The sequence below is a fragment of the Mesocricetus auratus genome, unplaced genomic scaffold, assembly GCF_017639785.1.
Source record: "Mesocricetus auratus isolate SY011 unplaced genomic scaffold, BCM_Maur_2.0 Super-Scaffold_100030, whole genome shotgun sequence".
Lineage (NCBI taxonomy): Eukaryota > Metazoa > Chordata > Mammalia > Rodentia > Cricetidae > Mesocricetus > Mesocricetus auratus.
In genome coordinates, this window is record NW_024429211.1 from 5,039,523 (window position 1) to 5,050,508 (window position 10,986).

Below are 10,986 nucleotides of genomic sequence, written 5' to 3' on the forward strand. Positions count from 1 at the left end.
ACCACTGTCCACCCATGGATCCCTCCATCCATTGATCCATGCATGCATCCATCCATCCATCTGTCCATCCATCCATCCATTGATCCATGCATGCATGCATCCATCCATGTAATCAATACATATTTGGTGATTTTTACATTAAAATGTAAAAATAGTTTCTTCTATCAGGACATTTTTCACTAAAAATTATAAGGGAATGGGGCTTGGAGAGGTAGGTAGTGGTCAACGCTCTTGTAGTGCATGTCTGAGGACCAGAGTTTGGAACTCTATTGTAATCCCAGTGCCTGGGCAGACAAACAGAGATCCTAGGAGCAAGCTGGCTACCCAAAATAGCCAAAGAGATCCTGTCTCATGCTTTGTTGACTCCCATGGGAGGCCTTCTCCTTTCTGAATGGAGAAGGTGTGGATGTGGGGATTGAGAGGAAGTGGGGGAGAGAACAGGAAGAGAGGAGGGAAGGGAACTGTCGTTGGTATGTGAAGTAAATGAGAAAATTTAAAAAAAGAGATTCTGTCTTATGACATGAAAAATAAAAGACCCAGAGACAGATATTGGGGTTCAGTCTTCAAGCTGAAGATCAGAAAAGCAAAGCAGCCAGCTCTTGCCTCTACTGCAGGCTGAAAGGGATGATCCTGTCTCCATGAGCTCTTCACCAAGCCTCAGACTGCTGCCTCTCCTCAACATGGCTAGAGAATCAACCTACACATGAGATCCTTTGCTTTTTAAACCTCCCTAGTGCTGGGATTAAAGGCATGTGACCCTAAGTGCTGAGACCATCTTTGTGTGAGTTGCTTTCTTTAGGACTGAATCAATTTCATGTAGCTTAGTGTGGCCTTGAACTAACAAGAGATTGATCTACCTTGCCTCCCAGGTGTTGGGATTAAAGTTATGTACCATCAGTGCTTGGCTTCTATAGCTAACTAGTGTGGCTGACTTTGCTTTCTGTGAACATGCTGTAAGTGAACGAATGAATGTTTCTGGAGGACTGAACTCCATAGTAGGTATTTTAGGCTGAATTTGGAGTGCAGAGGGTACCAGCTCCTTTTTCCAAAAGGAAATTCCAAACATGGGTCTAGTGTTAAAGGGATGCTACTTGGAGTCAGATAGATTGTGGTTAGAATTCTGGCTCCATTTGTTTCATAGCTGCTTGCTTTTGGTCAGCTGTTTTCTGATCCTATCTTCTACCCTGGTCACTTGAGGGAAATGGTGTCTGACTTGCAGTTCTTTTAAACAATCCAATTCAATCACACGCACAGAGCCCAACCACCGGGCCGATCCTTATAATGGTTCTTTCCAAGTACCTGGGGTTGAACCGGGGGATGATGACAGGAGAGGCACAACACGTGAGAGGCGCAGATCTGAGAGACAAGAAAGAGCGGACAGAAGCCAAAGTTCCACAAGAAGCGAGCCTGTAGAGTCAGGGGGCTGACGAGTGAGACGCAAACAGGAGGAATTCTGGCATTGCCTATGCGCCAACAGCGAGTCACGAGGCACAGGTTCTGTGAGCATCTGAGCCTGGGACAGGCCTTCCGTGGAGCCAGACCTTTCTTTTCAAGCCAGTTCAGTGCGTTCAGTAAATGTAAACAGTTGGTGACAACCAGAGGTGTGCATGATTTTTTCATGGGGGGGAGGGCAGAGGTGGCGCTCCAACTACACAGCACTGTATAGGCAAGATGGCTGTAGAAACCACCCATTTATTTGTCATTTGAATGTAAGCTCCGTCCACTAGTGGCCCTTCACATTTGCCTTTGCGGGGGTGTCAAGTCTCATCTCTCACCCCAGTGGCAGGGTGTGGAAGGAAGGCAGGACCTCAGCAGTCTTCATGTTCTCCTTGTGTTCGGTCAGCAGTCCTCAGGCTCCGTTTCAAATGTTTTCTTTCATGTTGCCTGGTTTTTGTTTTTTTGCAACAATACAAGAAAAAAGAAACAGAATTTCAGAACAAAATGTACTCAGGATTGCCTAACTGTGAAAAGACTGACATCTTAAGCGCACCCCCACTCCCCAAGGAAACGGAATGGGAATCTAGCGAGAGAAAAATGTACCTAAGGGAGGAGAGACAATTCAAAATTAGACTGGACATTAATGAATCTCACAAATTAAGAACTTTTTTATTTTTAATAGTCCATACTTTAACTTTTGTTTTATGTAAGTGTGTCTGTGTGGGGGTATGCACACATGAACACCCATGCCTTCAAGGCCGGAGACACTGGATCCCTTGGAGCTGGATTGAGCTGGCCAGTGTGGGTGCTACTAACCAATCTGTGTGTTTTTTTTTTTGAGAGAACAGTATGAAGCTTTAACAGCTAAGCATCTCTCCAGTCCCTAATTTATTACCTTAATCAAATATATGATTTCCAAGAATAGTATGCCCATAGTCAGTATCTTAATTTATTTTTTCTTGCTGTGACAGAGACTCATGACAACAGGAACTCTTGAGGACAAGAGTTTATTTTAGCTTCCAGACCCTAATGAGATGAGTCAAGGCAGGAACTCAAGCAGGGCAGGAATCTGAAGAAAGGAACTGAAGCTCACATCATGGAGGAGCGCTGCTTACTGACTTGCTCCTTCTGGTTTGTTCAGTTTTCTTTCCTATATCCTCCAGAATCTCTTGCCCAAGGGTGGCATCACACACAATGACTTGCAACTTCCCTATTCAGGAAAACGTTCCACAGGTTTACCTACCAGCAAATGATCAAGACACTTTCTCAGTTGAGGTTCCCTCTCCTCAGGTTACTCCAGTGTGTGTGAAGTCGACCAAACGCCAACCAAAAAAACCAGCGCCAAAACAGACACAACAAATGCGAGCCTTTGTGTCATTTAGTGCCTTTGGAGTGCTTTCCAGTGTCTCTGTGAGGGATGCCTCTGTGTAATCTAAGCTCCGAACCCTGAATCTTATTGACAGGCCCTGTAATGGCTCTCTATTGTCACCAGCAGATGTCACTGTTTACATGTAAAACTCCAGCAGCCCCTCAAAGCATTTACATTATTTTAATTTGCATTTTCTTATTCTAAAACAAGACAAGCTCACTTGCAGTTTCTTGTAAGGCCGTATCATGTCACAATTTTTCTTCCAGAAAAGAACTGTGTGTCCTCTAGAGACATATGAAGGGAGACACACTTTCCCTCTATTTAACTACACTGTGAAGGTCTATCTGAAAAATGGTATTTACTGGGTATGGTGGCACAAGTCACCAATACCAGGAGGATCAAGAGTTTGATGTCAGTCCAGGCTACACAACAAGAATCTTTCTCAGTGATAAGGATAATAATAACCACAGAACACCTACAGCTTGCCTCAGACTAATTACTCTGATTCGGGGCATCCCGAATGAGATGAAAACCTCTCCTCCAGGGTTTCAAAGTCTCTTCTGAAGAGATAAGACTAAAACAATGTAGCACCTTAAAATGTTGGCAATCTAGTAGTGAAGTCAAAAATGATCTTTTGGCTTAGGTAGATTGAAAGACAGCAGGAGCGAGAACAGGCAGAGGGATTTAAGAGATGTTATAAGATAGAAAGAGTGCATCATCTGGTTCAGATCGGAAAGGTACTGGATTTTTTTTTCTTTGCTGAGAGATGCAAAAATATATTTAGAAGATCTACCTAAAGGAGCTGTGAAAAATGAAGTGGATTGGGAGTATCGTTTTTGGGTTCTAGGAGTTGGAACAGAAATATCAGTGGTGATGAACCAGGTGTGGTAACTCATGCCTGTAATCCCTCTGTTTGGGGGAGTTGAATCATGGTTAATCCCAAATTCAACCAAGAAAAGAGTGAGTTCAAGACAGGCTGGACTACAGTGTAAGAACCTATCTCTAGGGCACACTGAACACAACCAAGACGGAACCACCCAACAAGTACCCTCCCAGAGCAACAACAAAAACAAATGCGTGAAAACAAGACAAGGGGACACGAGGAAAGGACCAGCTATGTAGCTTCCTTTCAGGCACAGTCTTTTTGTCTTCTTGTCTATTCAATCCAACATCAGGTCACATGGTCAGATAACAACACAAAAACGTTAAATTCAGGGCCACACCTAGAAACTCTAGGGTATGTGAATGCCATAGGTCTACAAAGAAGACAGTGACTTGAAGTTCATGAGGTAAGGTGACCATGACAGGGAATGACTTGGATGGTCACATGCTTAGTCAGTGTGACCAGTCATACTGTAACTGGCCTGTGCTGGTCTGACAGAGATCTGGGGACCTCAAGGGCTTAAAGGTGAAATCTTGACCCAGAACTATATTCAGGAGTCGCAGACTCAGAAGCAGAAGCAGCATCCAGGAAGACAGAAAAAAAAAAGACAACAACCCTGAATGTGGGTGTCAGTGAGGAGGCCTAGGTAATCTATTGAGCCTTGGGCAGCAGATCAGTACTCATCCCGAGTATACACACGGACTTTGGACTCCCATCCAACAATGTGAGATGCATTCTCACCCTGGATTCTTGGGAGAGGGTCTAGAACTGCCCTGGATGAAATGACAGACTATGGACACCCCCATGGAGGGCCTCACCCTCCCTGGGGAAATGAGGGGATAATGGGGGGGTTTGGGGGGAGGGCACGGGAGGAGGGGAGGGAAAGGGAGAGGGACCTGGAACTGACTTGTGAAGCAACCTTGTTTCTAATCTAAATTTAAACTGAAAAATAAATAAATTAGAAAAAAAAAGACAACAAGTTGTAGTGCTGAAGTTCATCTTTAGGGATGGGTTCATCCTGTTAAACTATACACATACCGTGTCTTGAATAAGGCTTATCCCAAACTCCCATTGAAATTTTACAGAGGTAGGGCCTGTGAAAATGACTGAGTTGTTAAAAGGAGAATGAATATAGTTGCAAGAGGGGGCTGGCAAAATGGAGCCGCAGCCCTCTTCTCCCATGCCCAGTTATTCTGCAATGTTAAAACACTCCATCTTGGTTTTCCAACTTCTAGAATCGAGGGCTAAATAATCTTTCTTTCCTTGTAAGTTACCCAGGAAATCTTTTATAGCAACAGAAAATTAAGGAAGACAATACAATAGTAACAACCTTCAAGAAGGATATACTGGTGTGATATACTGTTAAGTTCTTAAATTCCTGATGATTCCCAAATCTTGTTGCATTCACAGAATGGGAACTCATGGCCAGAGCTTTGAATCTGTACTCCTCCACCCATCTCGTGGTGCTATAGTTTCGGTGTAAAATAACCCTGGAAGGCCCATGGGTTAAAGGCTTTGTACACAGAAGCCGTTGGTCCTACTGGAAGGTAGAGGTACTTTTAGAAAGTGGAGCCCAGTGGGAGGAAATTGAATCACTGGAAGGGTGTTCTTGAAGGAGATATCAGAATGTTAGCTTTTCTATATCTCTTTGCTTTCTGACCTCCTCAAAGGGAGCAGCTTTTACAAATCCTCCTCCCATGATGTGGTCCTTCTCCACAACCACAAAAGCAACAGGACCATAGATTGAAATCTCTGTCCCTGAGATGTTGAGTCAAAGCAAACCTTTCTTCCTTATAAACTTATCACCTCAGAGATTTTATCACAGTGACAGAAATCTGACCAACATAGAGTTTCACCAAAATTACCTCCAAATATCCCTCTACTAATCAGTGACCACTTTATACTCACTCACTCCTTTAGATCTTTGTAAAGTTAACATTTCAACATGGAAGGTCACGTCCTTCAAACGAGTAACTTTCTGAACCCTTTAATGTAGACAAGGGAATGAACTTGACAAGTTCTTGAGTGTGTGTGTGTGTGTGTGTGTGTGTGTGTGTGTGTGTGTGTGTGTACATCGGGGATGATTTCTGCTTCTCAAGGTGGAATAAGAGGTTAGAAGTGATCCAGGTCAAGCCTGTGAGACTGCATAGTTCATAAACATGCTGGCACCAGGTTGGTGTTTTCCTTTTACCTCCTGCTTGGATGGGTTTGAGAAGAGATATAGTGTTTGAGGGAACAGAGTGAATGATGATGAATATGAAGATTTTGTGTTCCACCTTGGCTGGAGTGATGGATCATCAGCTAAGAATACTGGTTGTTCTCCTGGAGGACCCAAATTGTACTCCTAACTGATCTGACAGCCTCTTCTGACTTCTCCAGGCACCAATCATGTATGTGATGCACATACATACATACATACATACATACATACATACAGGCAGAACACATACTATACATAAAATAGAAAAGAAAAGTAAAACTACATTATTTGTTTGACTATGATAAGAACTTTATGGGCATGAAAGCTGCATCTCAGATTTGTTGTGTGAGCATTCAGTAAAAGTCATTATTTCTTCTGCTTAAACCCCAGGTACTTAATTTGCATTCACAGAAAGAAAGTTGGTAGAAGTATCCATACCCACTGAAAACACAAAATTAGGATGCTAGCAAGGCCGATGTAGTGAGAATACTGAGTTATTAATCATAAAGTAGCAAAAAAAGGATGCTTTCATTTAGAGCAAACTATTGCTATGCAGAATTTTTTAAAAGTCCTTTTCAGAGCTTGCATTTTTCTTTTCCTTGAAAAGCCTTTAGCTTTTGAAGATCTCACTGCCTAATATGAAACAAAAATAAATATCATGTCATGTAATCCTGAATGCCTGTGGATTTTAAACTAACATCCTTGGAATCAACCTGTCCCTGTGATGCTGGAGTCACCATGATAGGTTGAAAGGGTCTTATTTCCTTACTTGAATAGATCCTGGACAGAAAGTTCCTTTAGACTTAAAGTAAGTTCATATCTCAAAGATGTTTCTAGAGCTCCAATGTCTTGTTAGATGTGTTGCTTACCTCCTTCTGGACTGGCAGAATCCAGGAGTCTGTCTATGGCCATTACTCCACCACACATCTTTTCTCTGGTCCTTCTAGGACAGAGGCTGTATCTTTTTAGGACGGATGTTGTGGATGTAACCAGCTCACTCACGAGGTTGACTTGTGTTCTCCAAACTCTTTTGAAACTTGAGGCCTGAGTTTATAGAGCTTCTGAAGAGGTACTTAAACACTCCTGGAATTCACGAGTGGCTTTCTGCATTAACTTAGATCTTTACTTTAGCAAGTAGACATGTTGGTGTTAGGTTACATAAATAAGGGGCCAAAAAGATAGTGCACAGTGATTCTTAGGACTGTACACATTACTTATATTTGGAAAAAAAGGCTTTTTGCACATGTGACTATGGATCTTGCTGTGGGAAATGTTCCCTAAATGTGTACCCTTATAAGAAGAATACAAGGAAATGAACATAGACTGAAGAATAGAAGACAGAGGCCGAGTGCTCATATGCCTTCAGAATTCATGCGTGGAAACCTGATCCTTGGTGAGACAGAGCTGGAGGTGAGGCCTTAGCTGGAGGTTGTGATTAGGTCATGAGGGTGGTGTCCTCATGAAGGAGACCCATGACCTATAAAGAGATTCAGAGAGATCTCTTGCCTATTATACCGTGTGAGAACATAAGAGATAAACAATCAGAAGCCAACTGTGAATCAGGAAGCACGTCTTCTTACCAACTATTCTGCTGGCACAATTGGTCTCGAATCTCCTAGCCCCCAAACCTGTAAGGAATGGATTTCTGTGGCCGATAAGACAGCCAAGTTATGATATCACATTACAAAAGTCTGAATGGTCTAAGGCAGATATTGCAATTATATACAGTTATAAGGTAAAGATTCTCAAAGCCACCAGCAATGGGAAGAGATGGTTGTAAGGCCTCCCTGGAGTCTCCCAGCGGAGTGCAGACAGGGGAAGTGGATTACATACTTCTAGAATTCAGAACTGTGTGGAATAAACATTCTGTTTTAACTGGTTACACGTACTGCCTGATAATGTCATCGTCTTCACATCAAGTCGGTAAAGAAGTATATTTAAAACTAGCATTAGAAATTAGTGTTGTACTGTGGACCGAGGCATTGATAAGCCAGTCCCGAAGTTGTGAGCATGGGAGAGCTGTCCCTGTTTCTTATCTTTCTCATGACGGCATGGGCAGGAAAGAAATGCATCCCTGTCACCCTGTCCATCAACATTTAGATGTGTGCCTGAGGTCATAAGAACAGGAGAACTGTTCCTGTCTTCAGCTACAGCACTTAGGAGAGTGGCCCATATATGTCACCTGGGCAACACAGGTGAAGGTGTAGGTATGGGAGAAGCTATCCCAAGGATATGAAATGACCTCATCCCTTGCTTATTGCTGCCAGGGGTGAACTAGATAGCTCACTCTTATGGCAAAGACAGGAGAGAGCTGGCAGGCTGACGAACCCAAGGCCAGAACCAGGGTTATGTGTTGATCCACCCCAACATCCACCCTGATTGTAATCTTCTGGGACATTAGTGGGGAGAATTGGTCCCAAAGACCCAGGGCTACAGGATCTCCAGTGACAAAGGCCAGCAACAGGACGTTCAGAAAGAGCCCTAATGATGATGCAGTGTTGATAGTGTAGCAGAGACCAGGGGCTTTGAGCCAGACCTACGACTCTTTGTGGTGAACGCTTGCATGCAGAGACGTGTGGATAAAGGTTTACTGAGTGTCTCACTGTGTCGCACTGCAGCTTCCATTCAAGAATTTCCCTTTCTTCCTTTTTTTTCTTTCTTTTCCTTTTTTATCTTAAACTTTATTTTGCGTTATGGGCAGGGGTTGCAGGGGCAGAGGGTAGACGTGAGGGGCAGGAAATGAGTGGGATCCAGATGCTTGATGTGAAAGACAGAAGGAATAAGTACAAAAAGAGAGTTAAAAACATGGCAATTTCTGCTTGGTAGACTGTGGTCATATATTATTTATGACCTAATAAAGCTTACCTGAGGGTTCAGAATGCAAAGCTAACCATACACCTTAGCGACCAGGTAGTGGTTGTAGACACCTTTAATCCAGAGACTCAGGAGACAGAGGCAGATGGATCTCTGTGAGTTCAAGGCCACTCAGGGCTATACAAGAGGGAATCATTCTAAAAGAGTAGCAGAGCTCATGCCTTTAATGCCAGAACTAGAGACCTATATAAGGAAGAATCAAAGTCAGTCTTAGGCAATTAATCTCCAGCTATGTTGAAGAGAGCATTACAGTGTAAGATTCTGAGGCTTGCTGGAGAGAAGTTTAGTCTGGAGATGCAATCTGAGGTTCAGTGGATCACCCCTTCAGTTTGAGAATTTGTAGAGGTGAGAACTCTCTAGTGGATAGCTGCTTTGCTTTTCTGGTCTTCAGCTTGAACCCCAATATCTGGCTATGGGTTTTATTATTTATATTACAGTGGACTTTTGTTTTGATGAATATTCAAATCTCTTCTGATTAGTTTTGGTTGGAAGTCTATTTTGTCAGATCGAATCGCTATACTAGCTTTCTTCTTAAGTCCATTTGCTTGGAATATCCTTCTCCAACCTTTTACTGTGAGGTGAAGTCTACCCTTGATGTTAAGACGCATTTATTGAATTAAGTAGAAGGGTGGATTTTGTTTTCCATTCTGTTAATCTGTGCCTTTTTTTATTGGGGAATTGAGACTATTGATATTGAGTGACAACACTGAGCAGCATTTTTTGAGCAGCTATTATTTTGTTGTTGTTGTGTATGTGTGTGTGTGTGTGTGTGTGTGTGTTTATGTGTATGTGTCTGTGCACCATGCTATTTAGACTTTTTCCTGTTGTTTGGGGCATAGACATCTCTGGTGACCTCCCAAAAGCTAGAATTCTGGCTAAGTCCTGGAATGGCAGACTGTTTCATTCGTCCAGGCTATGTGGAACCATCTCGGGCTAGCAAAATACAGGTCTAGTTGAAGCAGTCTGTGATGCTGGACCGTCTGAGGCAGATCAGATCAGAAGGGCAGAGAGAGGCTATGGCAGTACTTTATATTTATCTGTGTAAATTGTTCCCCAATAAAACATCCACTTATCATTTATCTTGGGTCTAGTGAATTCATTATTTCCCCACCTTCAACCCCCCCACTCCCTCTCCATTTCTACTCATGAAAGGGTAGGCCTTCCATGGATATCAACAAAACATGGCACAACAAGTTGCAGGAAGACTAAGTAGCTTCACTTGTGTTAAGGCTGAACAAGGCAACCCAGTATGATGAATAGGGTCCCGAAGCCATCAAAAGATTCAGACAGCTCATGATCCCATTATTAGGAGTCCACTAAGAAGACCAAGCTACACAACTGCAGCAAATAAGCAGAGGGCCTAGGTCAGTGCCATGCAGGCTCCTTGGTTGTTGATTCAGTCTCTGTGAGCCTCTATGAGCCCAGGTTAGTTGATTCTGTGAGTTTTCTTGTGATGTCCTTCATCCCTCTGGCTCCTTCAATCCTTCCTCCTCCTCTTCTCTAGGACTTCCTGAGCTCTGTCTAATGTTTGGCTGTGGGTCTTTGCATCTCTTTCCACTAGTTGCTACATGAAGCCTTTCTGATGACAATTGTGCTAGGCACCAATCTACCATTGGTAGATTGGCAGAATACCATTAGGCATCATTACCCTGACATTTTCCCTCCAGTTGTGCTTGGTTTCATGCTAGGTCTCTAGGTCATCCAGCCTGTGGGCCCTGGTACTCCAGGCAGTGTCAGGAGTAGGCTCACTCTCATGGCAAAGGTCTCAGACTGGACCAACCTTGCTTGGCGACTCCCTCAATCTCTGTGCCACACTTACCCCCAGCTCATCCATAGGCAAGGCAGACTGTAAGTCAAAGGTTATGTGACTGGGTTGGTGTGCAAATCCCTTGACTGGAAGTCTTGCCTGGTCAGGGGAAATGACCAGTTCAGGTTACCTTTCCACTGTTGCTAGGACTCTTAGATTCAAGGGAGTTGCTCTTGCAATAGGTTTCTACCTCACCCTAAAATGCCCCCCTTTTCAGTTGTTTATTTCAGTAATCTTCCCCTCTATCCCATGTACCTGATCACTCATGTTCCAATCCCTACCTGGCCCCAGTGTGCCCACAAAAGCTATTCTACTTTCCATTATGAGGGAGAACCCTGTGCTACCTCCTTGCGCCCTCCTTGTTACCCAGCCTCTCTGGATCTGTGAATTGTAGCATGGTTATCCTGTAGTTTAGA

At 43.4% G+C, this 10,986-nt stretch overlaps 1 long non-coding RNA gene across 1 annotated transcript; it reads right to left on the minus strand.

Moving 5' to 3' along the window:
- Positions 1-1,678: 1,678 nt before the first annotated feature.
- Positions 1,679-7,708, minus strand: LOC121134777. The gene is made up of 3 exons (XR_005872004.1): positions 7,470-7,708; positions 6,759-6,972; positions 1,679-1,884 (listed from the first exon to the last, which is right to left on the minus strand). It is a non-coding gene; the product is annotated as an uncharacterized LOC121134777 (long non-coding RNA).
- Between the last annotated feature and the right edge of the window lie 3,278 nt (positions 7,709-10,986).